Source organism: Scardinius erythrophthalmus (genome assembly GCF_964197995.2).
Source record: "Scardinius erythrophthalmus genome assembly, chromosome: 22".
Lineage (NCBI taxonomy): Eukaryota > Metazoa > Chordata > Actinopteri > Cypriniformes > Leuciscidae > Scardinius > Scardinius erythrophthalmus.
In genome coordinates this window covers 19,238,358-19,257,934 of record NC_138242.1, presented here as the reverse complement: position 1 = coordinate 19,257,934, position 19,577 = coordinate 19,238,358, and the positions used below count along the sequence as shown (strand labels likewise).

The window sequence follows — 19,577 nt, the reverse complement described above, 5'->3', positions numbered from 1 at the left end:
AGCTTTTTGTGATTGAGAGCTCCCTCAAGGGATAAAATCATGGTTACTTGTTTTGATAAACTCAAAAAAAAAAATTATGAAAAAAGGTTGCAAAATGCCACCATTTACTCGTAGCCTGGAGCCCTGAACATTGAATCTCTAATGGTAAAATTGGGGCTATTTATAGAATGTGCTTAGTGGGCAACTCACAGACATATGAGGGCTACTAAGTGCCCGCAAGCCCCATGTTGGAGTCTCACATACAGGTCTGACAACCGTATTCTGCTGCTGTGTGAACGTGGCCATTACAGTAGTTCACTGGAATCAACAAGCAAATTAACATGTCATCCTGAACAAAGCATTTTATTTCTCAGTGTTAGTATGTTAGTACCGCAATAAAAATAAAATACAAAATAGATAAATGGAGTAAATAAACAACAAAGCATATGTTTCATGTAAAGATATGCTTAAAAATCTATTTACTTCAAGTTATTTTAACTATGCTAAATAGTTTATTGACTATACAAAACTTACTTTAGTAATTACTGTTTAGTAGTTAATTAAAATAAATTTAATATATTATTTTTATTATTATTATATTATTATTGTTAATTATATTTTATAATGTAATTTTTCTGTGTAAAGCATTTCACTAAATACTTTGTAATATATTATAGTAATTAATATAATATAATAACATTTTAAGTAGTAATATATTTTAATATACTTTTTATATATTTTATAAAAAATATAATAATAATAATTATTATTATTATTATTATTAGATTAGAGTTTATTGTCATTCACAGTAGGTGTACAGTACAAAAATGATGATAACAATATGATTATGATAACAAAGAAAAATGAAGTACCAAAAGACAGTGGTGATTTGGGGGTCAAGGAAAGATATACATGCACTATGAGAATAAAATTAAATATAATACTGCTCACCGGTCAGTCTTGTGGTCTGAAAACTACTGGTCTGAATACCTCTCCTTGATAATAACATATTTGTTGAGTACGTGCATGAAGTGGGACTGTATGAGACTTTGCATGATGAGATTTACAGAGTAGTTTGTTTGAGCGTGTTGTGTAGTGGATGGCAATTCTGCTGTCTGGCCTTCATTAATCTTTACTGAAGGAAAGTCAGTGCTTTATGCACTGTGTTGACAAACCTACAACCCTTTGAGTGTTTGTCTGCCCCCTTGTGTGTATTAATGCATGACAGTACAGTTTTCTAGTTTTACATGATTTTATTTGCTTGATTGACCCATTTAAATGTTTCCAAATAACTTTGTTTATTTTATAATGGCCAGACAATATCACATTTTGTGGGATCGGTGTTGGTAATCGCAGCAATTACAGGACAAGTGCTCAGCCAGTCAACATATTGACAGAGCATATGCTCAGTAGATGAGCATTAGTGCAGAGTTGTGCTGTGTCCATGTCATTCACAAGTGCCATGCCCTTTTCATTTTGAATGTATTAACTCATAATAAAATAAAATATGTGCAATATGTTAAGATGTTTTATTTGTACCATACAACATACAAATACATAATAAAACATCTTCAAATATTACAAATATTTGGTAAGACTTTACAAAGAGGTTTCATTTTATAACATTAGTTAACTACATTGCTTAAGATGAACTTACAATGAACAATGCTTACACAGAATTGATTAATCTTAGCTAATGTTAATCTCAACATTTACGAATACATTTTTTAAGATCAACAGTTGTATCTGTTAACATTAGTTAATGGACTGGGAACTAACATGAATATAAACATTTTTATTAATTAAACTAAAAGGTTAATAAATGCTTTAAACTATATTTCTCATTGCTAGTTAATGCAGTAGATATTTTTTTTTTAACAAATAAGACCTTATTGTAAAGTGTTACCATATATTTTAAATAATAGCATATATATTTTAAATGTAACTAAATTAATGAATTCATGATTAATTATATATATTATTTAAAATAAATATGATAAAATATATAATATATTTAATTGTATGTTTTATTTACAAGTAGAAATTAGTAGTGTATTAGTCCAATAAAGTGTTTCTTTTTCTAGTTATATCTTGTTATGTCATGGAAGGACCATAGACAGTATCAGTAATAATTCAGTGCAGAGAATTTATTTTCTTTGCCGGCTGAGGTCTTTTGAAGCAAGAAAACTTATTTTTTGTTATCATTTTTCATGTCTGTAATAATGAGTGTTTTGCAGTACTGTATGGTACACGAGTTTGTCTGTCAGTTTAAAAACAAAGTTGTTGAACCAACTAAAAATCTGTTCTAATTCTGGGTCAGCCACTTCAAAAAGCATACAAGTTATCTTGTCAAAAGGACCTTGTAAGGTTGGCCAACAATATTGTCTCGGAACCGAATCATGTTGTGTAAGGAATTTGTCCCAAGATAAAATCGAATTAGATTAAAGCATTGCTTCGTGCATCAAGCTGTATTAGAATTGAATTAGTTACATACAAATTTAATCAATAAACTGTTTTTTTTTTTGTGTGTGTGTGTATGTGACTGTAAAGGTTTTGTTTTTGTAATATGGTTTTGTATTTGTGAATTCACTTTTTGTAACGCAGGACAAATTTCAGACTATACTCTGACTATACTTTATTCTGATAATAAAGCTTTATCACATCATATATATCATATATAGGCTAAGGCACAAGGTGAACCAGGACTCCCGCTGGTGCCTTATCAAAAACAATAGGTGCATGTTGCCCCTGCATGTCACAGAATCTGAATCATCCCTTTAGACGGTTTGTGCTCAGACGCATATGAACAGACCGTGGAGGAGAAAACTATTTCCCAAAATATGCTTTCTAAATTGACTGTCAGGTTTCATCAAATTATGGAGGGCTGGCATTCTGCGACCAAATGAAGCGTTAAATCAGAATTGCATCCAGGGTGCATTAAGTTTGGTAATTGGGAAGTTAAACTGTAATTGTCCTAATTTCTTGATGCCTTCAACCCTCTCATGAATGAGCCGTCAGGTTGTTCTCTTGCAGCTTCACATTGTCTGTGCCGTCCTCAGTGTCCTCGGGCCTCTTGACCTCCATTAGCTCGACATTGTGGACGGAGTTGAGAGATGTCTGCCGTACATGTCCGTTTGTCATCCCTTTCCATTACGGCACGATCAACAGTGACGTTTTGTTTATTCCTCGTCCCCTACAGAGGGACCTGAGGTCCATTTGTATTTAAATTGTTCTCTTTACAGCTAATTTAACCACCTTCCACTATGATTAGTCCTTGGCTGTCACACAAAGGAAATTGAATGTGATGATGATGAATTGAGAAAAGTGTTTTTGTTTAGTTTTTTGTCCAGTTATGATAAACAGACAGTATATTGTCAGCTGGAGGCTGTGGCTGATTGTATGAGCAGAGCATATAAATAAGAGCAGACAGTGAGCCGTGAAGCATCAGGGGGCTCTGTGTCTGTGATGTCCACACAATTAAAAGCTTTCATTTTCTTGATCAGCAGGCAAATCTGAAAGACATGAGCTGAGTGCTTGACTTCAAAAACAGTCTTCAGAAAACATCTCACTTTCAGCGCCGTGTCTGTGACAGTATTGAAATAAACATTGTAAAAAAAAATTATCTGCATTTGAAAATGCTTTAGATTTTTCAATTGTTTAAGCACTTAAATCGCCTGGTAGCTTTATTCGTAAGTTCATATACTGTACAGTGGGGTTCAAAAAGTATGAGATCGGCAGCAGAAATATTATTTATCATTTTTTCTAATTTAATACAATGTAAACCTATAAATATAAAAATTTTATGAATTAGCAATTTGTGGTTTTGTTTAAATATTTGTTTTATGTGATTAAATATTTTATTGTGTAGACATATATTACAGACATATGCAGTATATGTATACAGTATATTCTCTTTGAAAGAAGTCTCGTACTGTATGAGCACCCAGGCTGCGTTAATTTGATAAAAACGTACATTAAAAACAGTAAAAATGTATTAAATTACTGTTTTCTATTTAAAAATGTAATTTATTCATGTGAAGGCGAAGCTGAAATTTCAGCAGCCATTGCTCCAGTCTACAGTGTCATATGATCCTTCAGAAATCATTTTAACATGCTGATAGGAAGTTCAAAAGATCAGCATTTATTTAAAATAGTGTTTTTTTATATATATATATATATATATATATATATATATATATATATATATATATATATATATATATATATATATAAATGACTTTACTGTCACTTTTGATCAGCTTAATGTGTCTTTGCTGAAAAAAAAGTGTCAATTTCTTTCAAAATGTGTGTGTGCTTGTGTATATGTATCTATGTCTATAGATAAATAGTTAAACACACAGATTGCTAATTTAATCTGCATTTACTCATAGGGCATAACTGAACATGAATGCTCTGTGTATTCCTTGAATACCCTGCATTCTCTGCTGTGATATTCTTTCTGTATTCTGGTCCTATCGGTAGGAGAGTTGTAGATCCTCTCAAGACATAAAAATTTTATAGCAGTATGTAATGTAGGAAACCACAAAGGGCAGCCTTTAGAATTAATAACAAGACACTGGGCCAGAGTAGGAAACGGAGAGAGAGTCGTGCACTCTTTTTCTATCTTTTCTCAAATTCAAATCACTCTTGCAATTTTCCCATCTACAAATCATCCAGAAAACCCATGTGTAAAGCATTTTTTTTTTTTTTTTTCAGTTCAAGCAAACTTGGTCGTCAAGATTTACTGCTCAATCAAACTGTTTCAGTTTCAGGATTTTAGAAAAAACAAACCCACTGTCAATGTATCAAAATGTCATACATTTTTATGGAAAGAGCAATTTAAGGACTAGTTCACCCATGCCATCAAAGTTACAAATCAAAGTTCAACTTACTGATTTGGTGATCTGGTTGTGGCAGTACGAGTGAAAGACTATATACTATATGCATATTATTTTATTCTTTTTAAGAGGTAGTTTTTGGAGGATAAAAACAAAATGAAGGTGAGTAAATGATGACCGATATTTCTTAGTTGAACTATTCCTATGACTGTGGTGATTGCTTAGCACAAAAACATGCTTTTACTAACTTGTAAGAAAAGTGTTAACCCTGCCTTTCAAAACAATATTATTGCTTACAGTGAAGTTAAGCGCAGCACTACATTTATCATTAATAATTGTTTCTGTTGTTGCTATCAGAATAAATGGCTTCTGTTATTAGTTAATTCATCATATTTATTTTCGCTGTTGACCTTAAATGTTTGCTTGCTGGTCCGTGTATTAAGGAAAAAGTGTTTTAGCCTTAAAATGTTGTGCTTTTATGTGCTTCCTGGTCTTTGTACAAGTATATGAAGATAAATTATGTTGCATAAACGTTCTATCAGAGTAACCAGTGCATGTCCTCACCGCACAGTTTAAAACCACATTAAAATGCAGACTGTCTTTTGTGCTTATTATTAGAGGTGCTCAGACAGCTCATTGCCATGACACTCTTAAACTGAAATTGACGTCATTTGGTTTACCCTACATGAACCCAAACGTTTGCCCTTTGACCGCCAGACTATTCATATTGTGAAAGATATGCAGAGAAACAGCTCAAATGCATAATGAGATGCAAAGTAAGCCGGCGTTCTGTCAGTGTGAGAACGGACAAAGCTCTTGAGCTGAAATTAACCAAAATGTTTCTGTTGGTCTGTAATGTTTCAGTTATGGGTGTAATTATAGTTTTATTCATGGTGAGAGGTGAAATGCTAAGAATTTGCTACATGGATTTTGTAAATAATGTTTTTGAATGTCAAAGTGAATGTTGATTTAAGTGCACTCATTTGTTGAGTAATTTTATATCTTGATTTTATTTTTTACTCCAAGTGTCAATGGAACCATCTTAATTATGGCCTGGAAGGACAAAGCTCATATTCAGTGGCCCCAAAAAGCATTTGTTTTCCAACGCAGTGATATTCAGACCACTGTTTATGTGGGCCAATGTCACTGTTTCACACAAGATTTTACTTTTAGAATTCGAAAGAACCACAGCTCTGTATATCACTATTTGCATATGACACAAATAATCTGATATTAGCATATGATATTAGCATTTACCGTGACAGGAAGAGCGTGATTAAACTTCATTTCCCAAAACAGACCCAAATATTCCTCTCTAGATCGCATTGTTCTGGCGCAACCTTTAGCAAATGTTAACTAGATCTGAGCGATGTTTGTTTTGTCGTGAAGCGGTCCTATTTACAGATGAGTCAACAGTACTGTGCTATTGGCTTCACCTTTGCTTCAGTGCCATGTAAATAAATTTAGCATTCGAAAGTGCCCTTGTCCCATTTGAGACCCGGTGACAGGTTTAGAGGAAGTTTAATTAGGAAAAGGATCCTCTGGGGTGTGGCTAAAGTACTTTTTCTGTCAAAAATGAGTCTTCAGTTTTAAGGTTTAGACCTAAATCGATGAACAAGTAAGGCACCATTATGAACTTTTTTAAAGTTCCCCTGTATTTAATAATTGTATCCCTTAAAACTAATTTTTGATCACCAAAATGACAAATTTAAACGTTTTTTTTTTTTTTTTACTAACTCAGTTCCTGGAGGGCCACAGCCCTGCAGAGTTTAGCTTCAACCCTAATTAAACACACCTGATCAGCTAATCAAGTCCTTCAGGCTTATCTGAAAACTGCAGGTGTGTGTGTGTTGAAGCAGGGTTGGAACAAAACTGTGTAGGGCTGTGGCCCACCAGGAACTGAGTTTGACACCTGTGCTCTACACCCTTTCCTCATTTAGTATGCACGGTTCTATGAATATGCAAATTAGCCCCGCCCCCACTCACTCACACCAGTTCAGAGATCCACTCGTTGACGATCAAACGTTGATGTGATTGGTTACAAGGTAATTTGTGACGTCAGAAAATACAGCGATTTCAAACCGCGTTTTTGAGACTGTCTTTGGTTCACTGCAGTTTTAAGGAGAAAATACTCAGTAATGGTGTTGACTGATGATTTTGCACATGGTTTTTCTTAAAGCACATTAAAAACACCACAAAGACATTTAAACAATATATCGTACTGCCTTAACGATTGGATTTTTTGTTTCATCTTCTGAATGTTGGACTGAGTCTATGGGCATATTCTGTATGATGTTAAACCACGCAAGATACATCACATTTAACTCATTTAACATAATAGGAGCTGCCTTGATGTTATTATTGAGGACATGATGTTTGATGCCTTATTAGCATGCATGTTGTATATATCAGCTATAATAGAATTGATTCAATTCCTGGCTAGTACGAGCTTATTAGAAACCTGGAGGTTTGTGTGGATCTTTAAATGGAGATCTTACTCAGAGTTAATGAGTTAAAGTACACGTCTTGTGCACTCAGTCATTCACACCGTGAAATACGGCCTATTACTATTTGCATATATTAATGCATCATTAAGTTCAATAATGTAGTCATATGTTTTATTGACACCGTCATATGTCATTTCTCAGCCTGCGTTTGTGCATGACTGGAATGGCTTAAATCTTTATGCCTACTTTTTCAGATTGAAGTAAATGAGAAATTTTTTAAGTCACATTATCTTTTTCTCTCCCCCTTCCAAAACATACAAGCTACATTTTCTGTTAGTCTTCAGAACGTATGCTTTCTAGACAAGCTGTGCATTTATCAATGCCACAGTTGCAGTAAAAAAAGAAAGATCCTGAGCCTAGTGCACAGTCCATGGTTATGTGACAGCCGTCTGCGTGTTGTATCTGTGAGCAGAAATTAAAATTTAGTCGTGACAATGGGATGGACTTTACTCAGGATGCAGTCTGCCTCCCATGGCAGCAATAGCAGGAAAACAGTGTCCAAGAGGAAGGTGCAGTTAATTGCACTGGGCAGCCACGCCACAGTTTGCCTCATGTGCTCCAGATGGTTCAGGACAACACAAGCTGCTTCATTATCAACATGCTCAGCCCTGTTTGTGCCTGCTGGCACGAGGGGTTCATGGATTGCTTATGCTTTAAATTAGGGGCACATTTCAGGAAAATGGCCTGTCCTCTACCTTTCCCAGTTCTGATAGTAATGCATTTGCATGTAGACATGAAACTTTAAAGGTGATGATACAAGGGGCAACTTTATTGAGCAATGTTGCCGTCAACGGGCAACCAGGTGAGACACAGGGCCCACGACTGATCTAAAGTATTTAGATTGAAATTTGTTGCCCATTTTCAATAGGAAAGTGCCAAAGCAACATTTCCCGGGCAACATTGCTCAAAAAAGTTGCCCTGTGTATCATTACCTTTACAACATTAGTCCATTGAACAATTGATCAATCGTTCAATCACTTGCAAATCTACATCTTCAGTCTTCTTCATAATATTTTTGTGGGAGCTGATTTTATTTAACTTTTTTCAGATAAGTCTTTACTCTATCTCTATCAATTTAATGTATATATGCTGAATAAAAGTATTCATTTCATTATTTAAAAAAAACTTACTGACCCCAAATTGTTGAATGGTATGGATTCCCCTTCTGTGATGGAAAACCTGGGGGAAAAAATCTAATTAGGACTGGAAATGGCACTTTTGCGATTGTGTTCAGTTTTTCATATTGCTCTACATGGAATCCAATAAGTAACAGGAAAAGCCTTGTAAAAATTATAGAAATTCATTGCTCAAGTACATGGAAACAGAGCTTAGTTCATAGCCTTGCTTTCCCATTCTGACAGTGAAATGCACAGAGACTTGGCATTCTCTGCTTAAAATACAAAATTTCCATTCCGTACACTTAGGAAATAAAAACAGAATTATTCTCAGTGATTTTGGAAAATGTTTCGGAAAATGCAGGTTGACATGGTTGTAGGTTTGTGCGTGTAGACGATCTTCACACCCTGCTGATATCACATCCTGATCCTCACTTCCTGAGAGATGCTGTACTGCTGTACATCCTTGTGATCTGTGAAAACCACATGGCTGCGAGTCCATGAAATATTTAACACAAAGTAATGCATTTACATTATTTTAGATAGGATGGTAAGTCTAATCTTTAAAAAAGAAAGTGACATGTGAAGGCCAAGTAACTCATACTCAGAATTTGACCTCTGTATTAAATTCTTCCAAATTAGTGCACACACATTAGGAGTAATGAGTAGTGTACACACAAACACACACACACACACACACACAGCAGTAGGCAGACATTTTGTTGTGGCGCCCGGGGAGCGATTGGGAGTTAGGTGCCTTGCTTAAGGACACCTCAATCATTTCCTAATGGTATTGAGAATCGAACCTGCAACCTTCAGATTACTAGTTTAACTCTCTAACAATTAGTCCAAAAAAAAAAAATCCTAAAAGATTTAGCCACTTTTTTCTTTTCTTTAGATAACATTAAAGAAAAAGAACATTAAAGAAAACATAAAAGTTTCTGGGTGAAAAAGGAACGCTGGCGCATCTGGCTGCCGCTCCTCTATGGAAGCGGATTAGTCTCAAATATAATTCACGCAAAAAACATGATTCACACATGCGTAGACAATTTCACATGCATGAAACCTAATTCACGTACACACAAAAAAAATTCACGTGCGTGAAAAAAATATATATTCACAAAAAGCAATTCACATGCGCAAAATAAAATTATATATTCATAAAATACACTTCACAAATGTAAAACACAATTCGTAGCTGTACAACTGTGCACAAAAACCCTTGAGTGTTTAAAATGTACGAGTTTATCCTTGAATGTGAATGTGCAAATCGTCATTCACATGTGAATCGCCTTGAATGTGTGTTTGTGTGTTTTTGAGACTTTCCTGGCAGCGCTCTCCTCCTACACAGAGCAGTCGTACTCTTTAGCCAATCAGATTTAAGCTTCAATCGACCAATCAGTATCACGTGAGGGCGGGCCTACCTGCATTTTACGTCATCAGCTTTCAACTGGTCGAAAGCTAATGACGTAACATGCAGGTAGGCCCGGACCTTCCCTTCATGGCTTTAAGGTTGGCTTCCCTTCATGGCTTACTGCTGAACCTAAAAAGGAATTATTATTTAACGAAGGACACCTATGAACTTTGCCAAAATGTAGGAATTCTTCGACCGTTGCGCTACATATATCGACCGTCAATGCGCAAGTTTATACATGATGCATCCGACTCCATCACTGTGCCGGAATTTCAACGTAAAACCAACAGGCTTCTGTGCAATGGGGTGGATTTTAACAATATGTTAGCGCTTAAACACACGGAGCTCTCTCCGTCATTCCCAATGCCCCCGCGTCTGGTGAAATCAGCTCTTTTTAACGTGTGCTCTGTGAACAATAAGGCACTGCTGTTTTCAGAAATTATCCTCGAAGAAAAACTGGACTTGGTCTGCTTAACGGAAACATGGCACAAACACTCTGATGGACTTGTTTAATGAACTTACTCCTTCTGGCTATGGATTGTTCGATTCCCCGCGACCCTCTGGCAGTGGCGGGGGTATCATTGTGTTGTATAATCAACAATTCACAATAAGTCCAGTATTGTGAAGTGAGTGTCTCTGCACCCATCATGACTATCATAGCTACAGTCTACAGACCTCCTAAGACTACTGATCACTGTTTAACTGAATTTGCAGATCTTCTGTCTATGTTGTGTCTCAAGTTTGAAAGAACTCTTATCCTGGGGGACTTTAACATCCACATTGACAAAAAAGACTCAATGAATGATTAAGGATTTTGTGTCTTTATTGGAATGTTTTGATTTGAAGCAGCTGGTGGACTGCTCCACAAATATTAAGGGGCACACCTTAGATATGGTTATTTCAAATGGATCATTCTTGTTGCAGTTTTCCTCCTCGGATTTAGGATTGTCTGACCATTTTGCTATCTTTTTTAATATGGAATTGTCACATTCTAACATCTAATCTTACCGCACTGTAAATTATCGCAAATGGAAATCCATTGATCTCCCGGACTTCTCTGCTTTTATTAAGTCCTCATTAAGAGGCTTTAGTCCATCAGACCCTCTGGATATGAAGGTAAAACAGTAGCAAAACTCGAGAGCATGTAAATGTGAATTTGAGAACTTGTACAATAAATATTCGTACTTGTACATGAACATTTACACTCACAGCTCCAATGTGAAAACCTGTAAAATAAAAATCTGAAGTTGAATGTTGAAATTTGCACTCGCAAACAATAGTCACAAACCTGTATTCTGAATCTGAAGCTGCAGACAAGTAGACACAAATGTGTAAAATGCCATTCACAGAAATACAACGACAGACACAAACTTGTAATATATATTTTGCGTTTAATCTTACGTTCACATTCGCGGTACTTCCTCAATTAAGCACTTGCAGCTTCTCAAATCTGTCACTGCAATTTCAAATTTCGCGCCTTGACTTTTGCTACTATTTTCGCGATATATCAGGTGCAAAACTAACTTGTGCACTTGAAACTGAGAGGCGGTGAGAGGGAAAGGGGGGCGGGAGGAGGGGGGTCAAAGGAGCCGTTTTATTGGTTGGCACCTAGCCAATGAAATGGGAGTTCGATGATGTCACGAAACCCGCGTGCACTGAAACACTAACATGGCTTAATGCATTAGACTGATATTAAAATAAATAAACGAAATTATCAAACTCAGTAGACACAATGCTAATGCATACTACAGAAAAGCAGATGAGCACAGAATATGACATAAAACATATGACGTATGCCATATATATATACGCCCTATATATATATGGTATATATACCATAGACTGTAAAAGACACACACACACACACACACACACACACACACACACACACACACACACACACACACACGTACGTATATATATATATATAATTTATTTATGTTTTGTTTGTTTTTGTGTGTCCAACAGTTAGGCTAGGGTGAATTTAAAACATTTACATTTTTCCAAAGTGACTTGCATTGCATATTAAGCTATACATTTTACATTCTTATCAGATAATTTAGGTGCATTTTCATATTGCATTGGAATTGGCAGATATATATATATATATATATATATATATATATATATATATATATATATATATATGAAGAGTTCAGATGCAAAAGCCTCTAAATGCCATTTGAAATTTTCTTATAGAATGATCATTTTTATCAAGCTCGTATATTTAAGTTCAGTAATTTCACTTAAATGATAATTAATAGGTAATCTTCACTGCCATTTAAGTGAAATTACTGAATTTAAATATACGAGCATCTGAACTCTTCATATATATATATATATATATATATATATATATATAAGCAAATGTGTGTTCAGTGCAAATAAACTTGCTGCCTAGTGTTTTATTAATAAAGTAACAAATTATGTGTTTTTTTATTGTTTTTAATTTTTATTTTATAACTGTTGGTCCATTAAGCCTCATTAAGTGTTTTCTTGGGTTCGAGGAAAACGTACAATTAAACGCGTTGCGTTCATATTCTGTGCTCAATTTTTTTCTGTATAGGCTATATGGTGTTTCCTGTTTGGTCTTTTAATACCACTGTCTCAATTAAACACGTTGCGTTCATATTCTGTAAAACTATTCCAGTAAAACTAATGATATTTCATAAAAATATTTTCCAAGCGTTTTAAAAAATAGCTGATACATATGCATACAAATGTTTGCATTGTGGCTGGCGTTGTTCATTGGTGAGGCATCGACCAATAAAATGACTTCATTCCGACCCCAGCCCCGCCCCCGACTCTGCTCTCTCAAGTCTGCATTTACAAGTGCACGAGTGAGTTTTGCTACAGGCATATCGCAAAAAGAGTAGCAAAAGTCAAAGCGCTAGGATTTGAAGCTGTACTGCCAGATATGAGAGGTTGTGAGTGCCGACTTGTGGTTGTACAACGAAACTGAACTAAAGCACAAAGATAAATGTGTAGTAAACAATTGTGCCTGTCATTTTGTTTATGTAAATGACACTTTACACATTTGTAACTATTAATCTGCAACTTCGAATTCAAAACACAGGTGTTCTGAGTATTGTCTGTGTGTGCAAATCGATAGATGCAGCTTTTCACATCAGAGCTGCAAGTATAAATTTCAACTTACAAATACAAATATCAATTTTACAAGTTCTCACATTCAAATTAGCAAGCTCTCGAGTTTTGCTACTGTTTTACCTTCATATCTGGAGGACAATATCACCCTCTTAAATACTGTTCTTTTGTCTGGTTTGGACTCATTTGCACCTATAAAATCCCGTTCTGTGGCCTTTGTACGATCTGCTCCCTGGTATAAAGTGGAGCTGCGCTCTAGGAAGGCAGCTGGTCGTAAGCTGGAGTGAAGGTGGCGTCTTTCTGGCCTGAATGTGCATCACCAAGCTTGGAAAGACCACATACTTCAATATAAGGCAGAGATGGTATCTGTCAGGTCTCAGTATTTCTCTCAGATAATTGACAATAATCAAAATAACACCAGAAAACTGTTTCATACCATTAACAAACTGCTCAAAGGTAACAGTTCCTCTAATGTATCTGCCTCAGCTCAGCTTTGTAATAGATTTCTTGATCATTTCAGTTCCAAGATTGTCAATGCTCTCAAATGCATTACTTCTGTTTTGTCAGCTTCTGCTCTCAGTATCTCTAATTTTTCTGGCACATTTTTCTCAAATTTTTGCTCACTTGATCTTGTCTCTGAAAGCTGCCACTTCCATAGTTGATTCCATACCTACCTGTCTGTTTAAATCATGTTTTGCCTCTCTATACCCTGTCGTCTTGAGTATAATAAATGACTCCCTGAGCACGGGTGTTGTGCCTGCTGCACTTAAAATCGCTGCTGTAACACCTGTACCAAAAAAGACCAACGTAGACTGGGTAAACATCAATAATTTTCGTCCCATTTCCAATCTGCCCTTTCTTGCTAAAATGCTTGAGCGAATTTTGGTTTCTCAGTTATACACTCACCTCACTTTACACAATCTTTTTGAGCCCCTCCAATCTGGCTTCCGCAAACTGCATAGCACTGAAACAGCATTAGTTAAAGTCACATATGACCTGTTAATTGCTGCTGACTCTGGCTGTCTTTCAATCCTGATTCTTCTCGATCTCAGTGCAGCTTTTGACACTGTAGATCATTCTCTTTTACTCACTCGTTTGGAAACTGTTTTGGGTATTACTGACACTGTATTAAACTGGTTCAAGTAGGGTTGTAACGGTATGAGATTTTCACGGTATGATAATCGTCTCAGAAAATACCACGGTTTCACGGTATACGATATTAAACTCTCAATCATCAAAAATCATCAGCTACAATGACCCTTAAATGAATGAAAACAGATATGGTTTTTGGTTGAACATGGTTTATGAAAATGCAATCAGATAAAATGTAACAACTTTTGTTTGAGAGGTTTACTAAATTAAAACATGGACAAAAAACTATACACGATAGTAATATATTTCAGTCATTATTTCTTCAGGCTAAACCAAACTTTTTTTGACAGGTTGTACTGAACACCTATGAGTTTCAGTCAGTGTATTTGATGATTATTCTTTTAGAAAAAAATATAAAATGCTCATTAAGTGTTCTCTCAGAGTAGCTCTGGATATGTTCATGTGTTCACGTCTTCACATACATAGTGAGTGAGACAGCAGACGCTTTAAAAACCATGATGAGCATCATGCGTACTTGAGTGTGTACTAGATCTACTAGACGAAACGGCGCTGCTCATTCATACAGAGACACGCTAAATATAGAATTAAGGGGGTCGCACACCAGTCTTTTTGCGCTATATATTCACAGACACGCACATCGCGATTTGATTTACTGCACAGCTATATTTTTATTTATTCATCCATCTATCAAATCGCACGTTTTACGTGGCATCTGTATTGTACTGTAATTGTTTACAATTACAATACTGGATTCCGGGATTCCCTCTGCATGACAGAAATATGGCCTTAACTTATAAATGGAATTACCTTTATCTTCACGGAGGGATGGTGTTCCCGAATATGGGAGAACATGTTCGACGTGTTTCCTCCTTTTGCCGCCACTCTTCGTCCACATCTCTTGCAAACTTGATATCCATCTTAAAGGACAACCCCACGATCGTTTTTCGGAAAATATTCCCATACTGCAGATTTTAATTGTTTTTTTTTCGGCGGAGGATAGAGATTCGCAGCGTCTCGGACATTTTCAGCGCTGTACAGGTATGGGTGGAGTGTAAGCAGTCAAGCTGAAAGAAGTTGCATAGGCCTATATGCGGCAGCGCGGGTGAAATCTGGTTTCATTTTTTTTTTTTTTTCAAAACCGCGGATAAGCAAATGTGCACGATATGATAATCGTACATGTCAATATCGCAATAAACCGCCATACCGGTATACCGTTACAACCCTAGGTTCAAGTCTTACCTCTCAGACCATAGGCAGTTTGTGTCCCTGGGTGAATTTAGTTCAGTGCAATTTGGTGTTCCCCAGGGTTCTTTTGAGTCCCTTACATTTTAGCATGTACATTTTTCCCCCGGGGCAACTTCTAAGATCCATTGGTCTTACGTTTCAATTTTATGCAGACGACACTCAGATACATTCACTCAAATCCTGGTGAGAACTCGGCTGTTGCCTTTCTTGAACACTGCATATCGGAGGTAAAAATATGGATGTCACAAAATTGTCTTTGTCTCAACAGTGACAAGACTGAGGTTATGCTGATTGGTTCACCCCACCAAATACGTAAACCCGGCCCTTTAACCCTAAAGGTGGATGGTTCTGCTTTGGAGTTTCAAACAAAATAAAAAAATCTGGGGGTGATATTTGATTCAAACATAACATTTGATCCTCATGTCCAGAATACGGTTAAAGTATAATTTTTTCACCTCAGAAACATTGCAAGACCGCGCCATGTTATCTTTCTCCGTGGCGAAAAAACTGATCAACACGTTTGTTTTTTCTTGCATCGACTACTGTAATGCATAGATTTTAAAATTCTCATGCTTACCTCCAAGGCCCTGCATGATTTATCTGAACTTTTAACTGTCTACACCCCAAGGTGTAATCTCCGCTCTTCTGATTCTGGCTTTTTAACTATTGCTGCAACTCGTTTACGCTCTGAGTGGCCGGGCTTTTCTTCTTTGGCTCCAAAATTGTGGAATTCTCTCCCCACTGAGATTAGACATGCTGAATCTTTTAGTGTTTTTAAATCTTCTCTTAAAACGTATTTATTATTTTTTATTTATTTATTTTCTCCATGTCTTTTAAATTGATTTTGATTGTATGATTCTATTTTTTTTTATCTTAATGTATCTTTTTCTGTACGTCTTTGTAAAGCGCTTTGAGATGCAACTTTTAAAGGCGCTATATAAAATAAAGTTTATTATTATTATTATTATTATATTATATTAAATATTGCATTGGATTGTTCCCTTATACAATAGCTGCTTTTGCAATGCCTTAAAGGTGTTATTAGTTTGCTCTGTTGTATCAGATTTGATAAGATGAATGATGAAAGTTATATTAAGGGGATTTAACTGGATGAAAAGATTAAACATTAGAATGGGAGATTTAACAACTGGGAAGCTGTGAGCATGTAATGCTTCCTAATGAACTGCCTGGTCTCTTTTTAGTTTGTGACGTTCAAGTCCATCAGAAGTTTTTCTGACATGATTGAATGATTCGTAATATGCTACTAGTGATATTAAATGTAACTCTAAAAATATGATAAGAACAATTAAGGAGAATCACTGGCAAATGTGTGAATATGATCTGCTTCTTTAGCACATTTGGTAAACACTTAGCCTTTGGCGCAGTGTAATGCATTCGCAGCTTTGAAAAATCATTCCTTTATACACCCCACATCATCATGTCAGAGGGGTGTTAGCTCTCTTTACGCGGGGTTAATAGACAGACTGTCTTGTATATCCATGATTAATCTCTCTGACAGTAATGCTGTCTGTATGTGAAGAGTGCCAGACGGTACAGAGAGGGAGAAATGATAAATGATAACCCTAACCCTGCACAATGCAGGCTATTTGATAAGGTAATAGGTCTATATTGGCTGTGATGTAAAAAGTCAAAATATTCTCCCATTGAGAAAAACACTTAATGGACAAGGTTTTTAGAGTCTCTTGACTGAGATAAAGTTTTTCCTCTAATCCCAGGCCTTGCAGCTCTTAGAAAATTTGATGACAGATTATATATTGCAAAGTTGTTGTTTTTTTAGGTTTAGTTTTTCCTTTTAGTGTGTTTGTGTGTTAGTGTGTGTGTGCACTTGTGTGCACGTGTGTGTGTGCGTGCGTGTGTGTGTGTTTGTGTTTGTGTGGTTGAACTCTCAGAACTCATAGCTATTGGAAATGGTGCACAACAAAGCATCTCACAATGTATCACAGTTCTTGCATAGTATATTATAACTATTATGAGAAATGATAAATATTAATTATATTAATTATTAATGATAAATATTCATTAATAAATAGTAGTATTATAAGTATAATAAATATATATTGTATTATAAATATAGTATAAATGAATTCATAAATCAATTTAAATTTATAATTTATTTGGTTATCATTTTAGAACTGTTAGAAATAATTGAATACATTTCATCAATGAATAAAAAATGGTGTAGGATTTGAACTAAATTTCATTTAGAAATTTGCAAAGAAATGGCAAGTAACATTTAATAAAATGTGACATTTTAAAGTAAAGACTGAAATGGTATTTCTTATAAAAATGTAGTGTAACCAACCAAAAAAAAAAAAAAATTAAAAAAAAAATATTATTATATTTTAACTAAATTATTTTATTAAATACATTTTAATTTACTTTTGTCCCTGTCCTAAGACAAAAGACAAAACATTATTTAGAAAACATCCAGATACAAACCAAATACACTCTCATAGCATTACGGTCGATGTTAATCTTTGGGAAACAGGAGGCGGTGCTAATGATGATGTGATAAATTCAGCCATGTGTTCCATTCACTTTAAAGTCCCCGTGAACCGGAAGTTGCAAACGACTTTTCTCCAGTGTTATGACGTATTTCCCAGTGAAACGGAATATTGAACAGAGGGCAGGGTTTTACTCTAGCGCTCCTCCTCTCCATCTCTGCTCATAACAGACTAACGGTTTGAGGGGAGTGGTTAAGCGTTGCCCAAACCAATTCCTCAAACCTACGTCATCAGAGAAGGTCCTCCAATGCAGAGGGGAGGGGCATTTTCAGATTTTGATTAAAGATTACCATGGTAAAAAAATTTTTTTTTAAATATTTTCTTGCACGGATTAATTGTTCACCACAAGACTAGTAATATGCGCTAACAAAGTAAATAGGGTCAATTTTGATTTCATGGGGACTTTAATGTCCTGACAACATTCAGGATGTGCCACGAAAGTGCTAAAGATCTGACCACCCATAATCTTGACAAGTAACAAATGACTAGCCTGACTCTCTGCTCCTCCGGACAGATTCATGAGAGAGACTCATGTTTGGTTTGGAAAAAAATAATATTGAATGTTAGAATGGTCTGAAAGTACATGCTAAAGCACAGCCATGCTCTTTCGCTTACGAGCCTGGCTAGCAGGCAGCTTTATGAAATCATATCATCATTCTTCCATAATGTTTTCACTGTTAAAATTATGATTTTCAGGTCTGGATAAGCCATGAAATTGAGTAAAATTATAAAAACTCAGGTAAATTTCAATGGTGTATGTAATTTTTCTATTTTTATGGTACTTTATAATATTTCATTGACTAGATATTGCTGTGCTTGTGTAAAACCAGAAGCCTGCAGCATGAAACCTCGGGCTGTCTGTCAACCGTCTTATGGAAGCATTTGTACACTATGGCCTGGTTTCTCAGACAGGACTTAGACAAAGACTATAGATATAGAAAGATGGTTCACTCCTATAAACTTATGAATGGGAGATATATGCACAATATTATGGAATATGTCCCGCCTTCTAAGTAAAAGCACCAATCGCTGATTGATAAAGTCATTACGTCACTGACTCAGAAACCTTAGACACACGCTTAGGAGTGCGCATGCGCATTGGCTGGTCTAGCCTGGGAAAAAAAACGCTTTTTAACACTATTTGAGCATAAGAAACGTCTCGGTTTCGTATGGTAACCCTCGTTCCCTGAAGGAGGGAATAGAGACGTACGTCGTGACCGACAATAGGAATCTCGCTAGAGAGCCCAATCTACTTCGAGTGAAACTAAACGAGTCAATGCACATTGGCGTGAAATCATTTGCATCAGCTGTTCAGCCACGCAGCACGGGTATATAATGAGCAACAGATGCGATTGCACTTCAGTTTTTTGCTAAGGAGCCGATCCGATCCTTCAGGGAATGAGGGTTACCATACATAACCGAGACGTTCGGTGTGATCAGAACCACCTGCAGCTCAACGTGACAAAGACCAAAGAACTTGTTGTGGATCTAAGGAGAACAAATATACCAGTGACCCCTGTATCAATCCGGGGGGTCCCTGTCGACATTGTGGAGGATTATAAATACCTGGGAGTGCACATAGACAATAAACTGAACTGGGCCAAGAACACTCAAGCACTTTACAAGAAGGGACAAAGCCGTCTCTATTTTTTGAGGAGGCTAAGGTCCTTTAACATCGACAGGACGATGCTGCGGATGTTTTACGAATCGGTGGTAGCTAGTGCTATCCTATATGC

General features: G+C 36.0%; 1 protein-coding gene across 1 annotated transcript in view; it reads left to right on the top strand.

Moving 5' to 3' along the window:
* Positions 1 to 19,577, top strand: part of cntnap2a (contactin associated protein 2a) — a 470,798-nt gene that overhangs the window by 322,572 nt on the left and 128,649 nt on the right. The gene's annotated exons all lie outside the window — the stretch shown is intronic.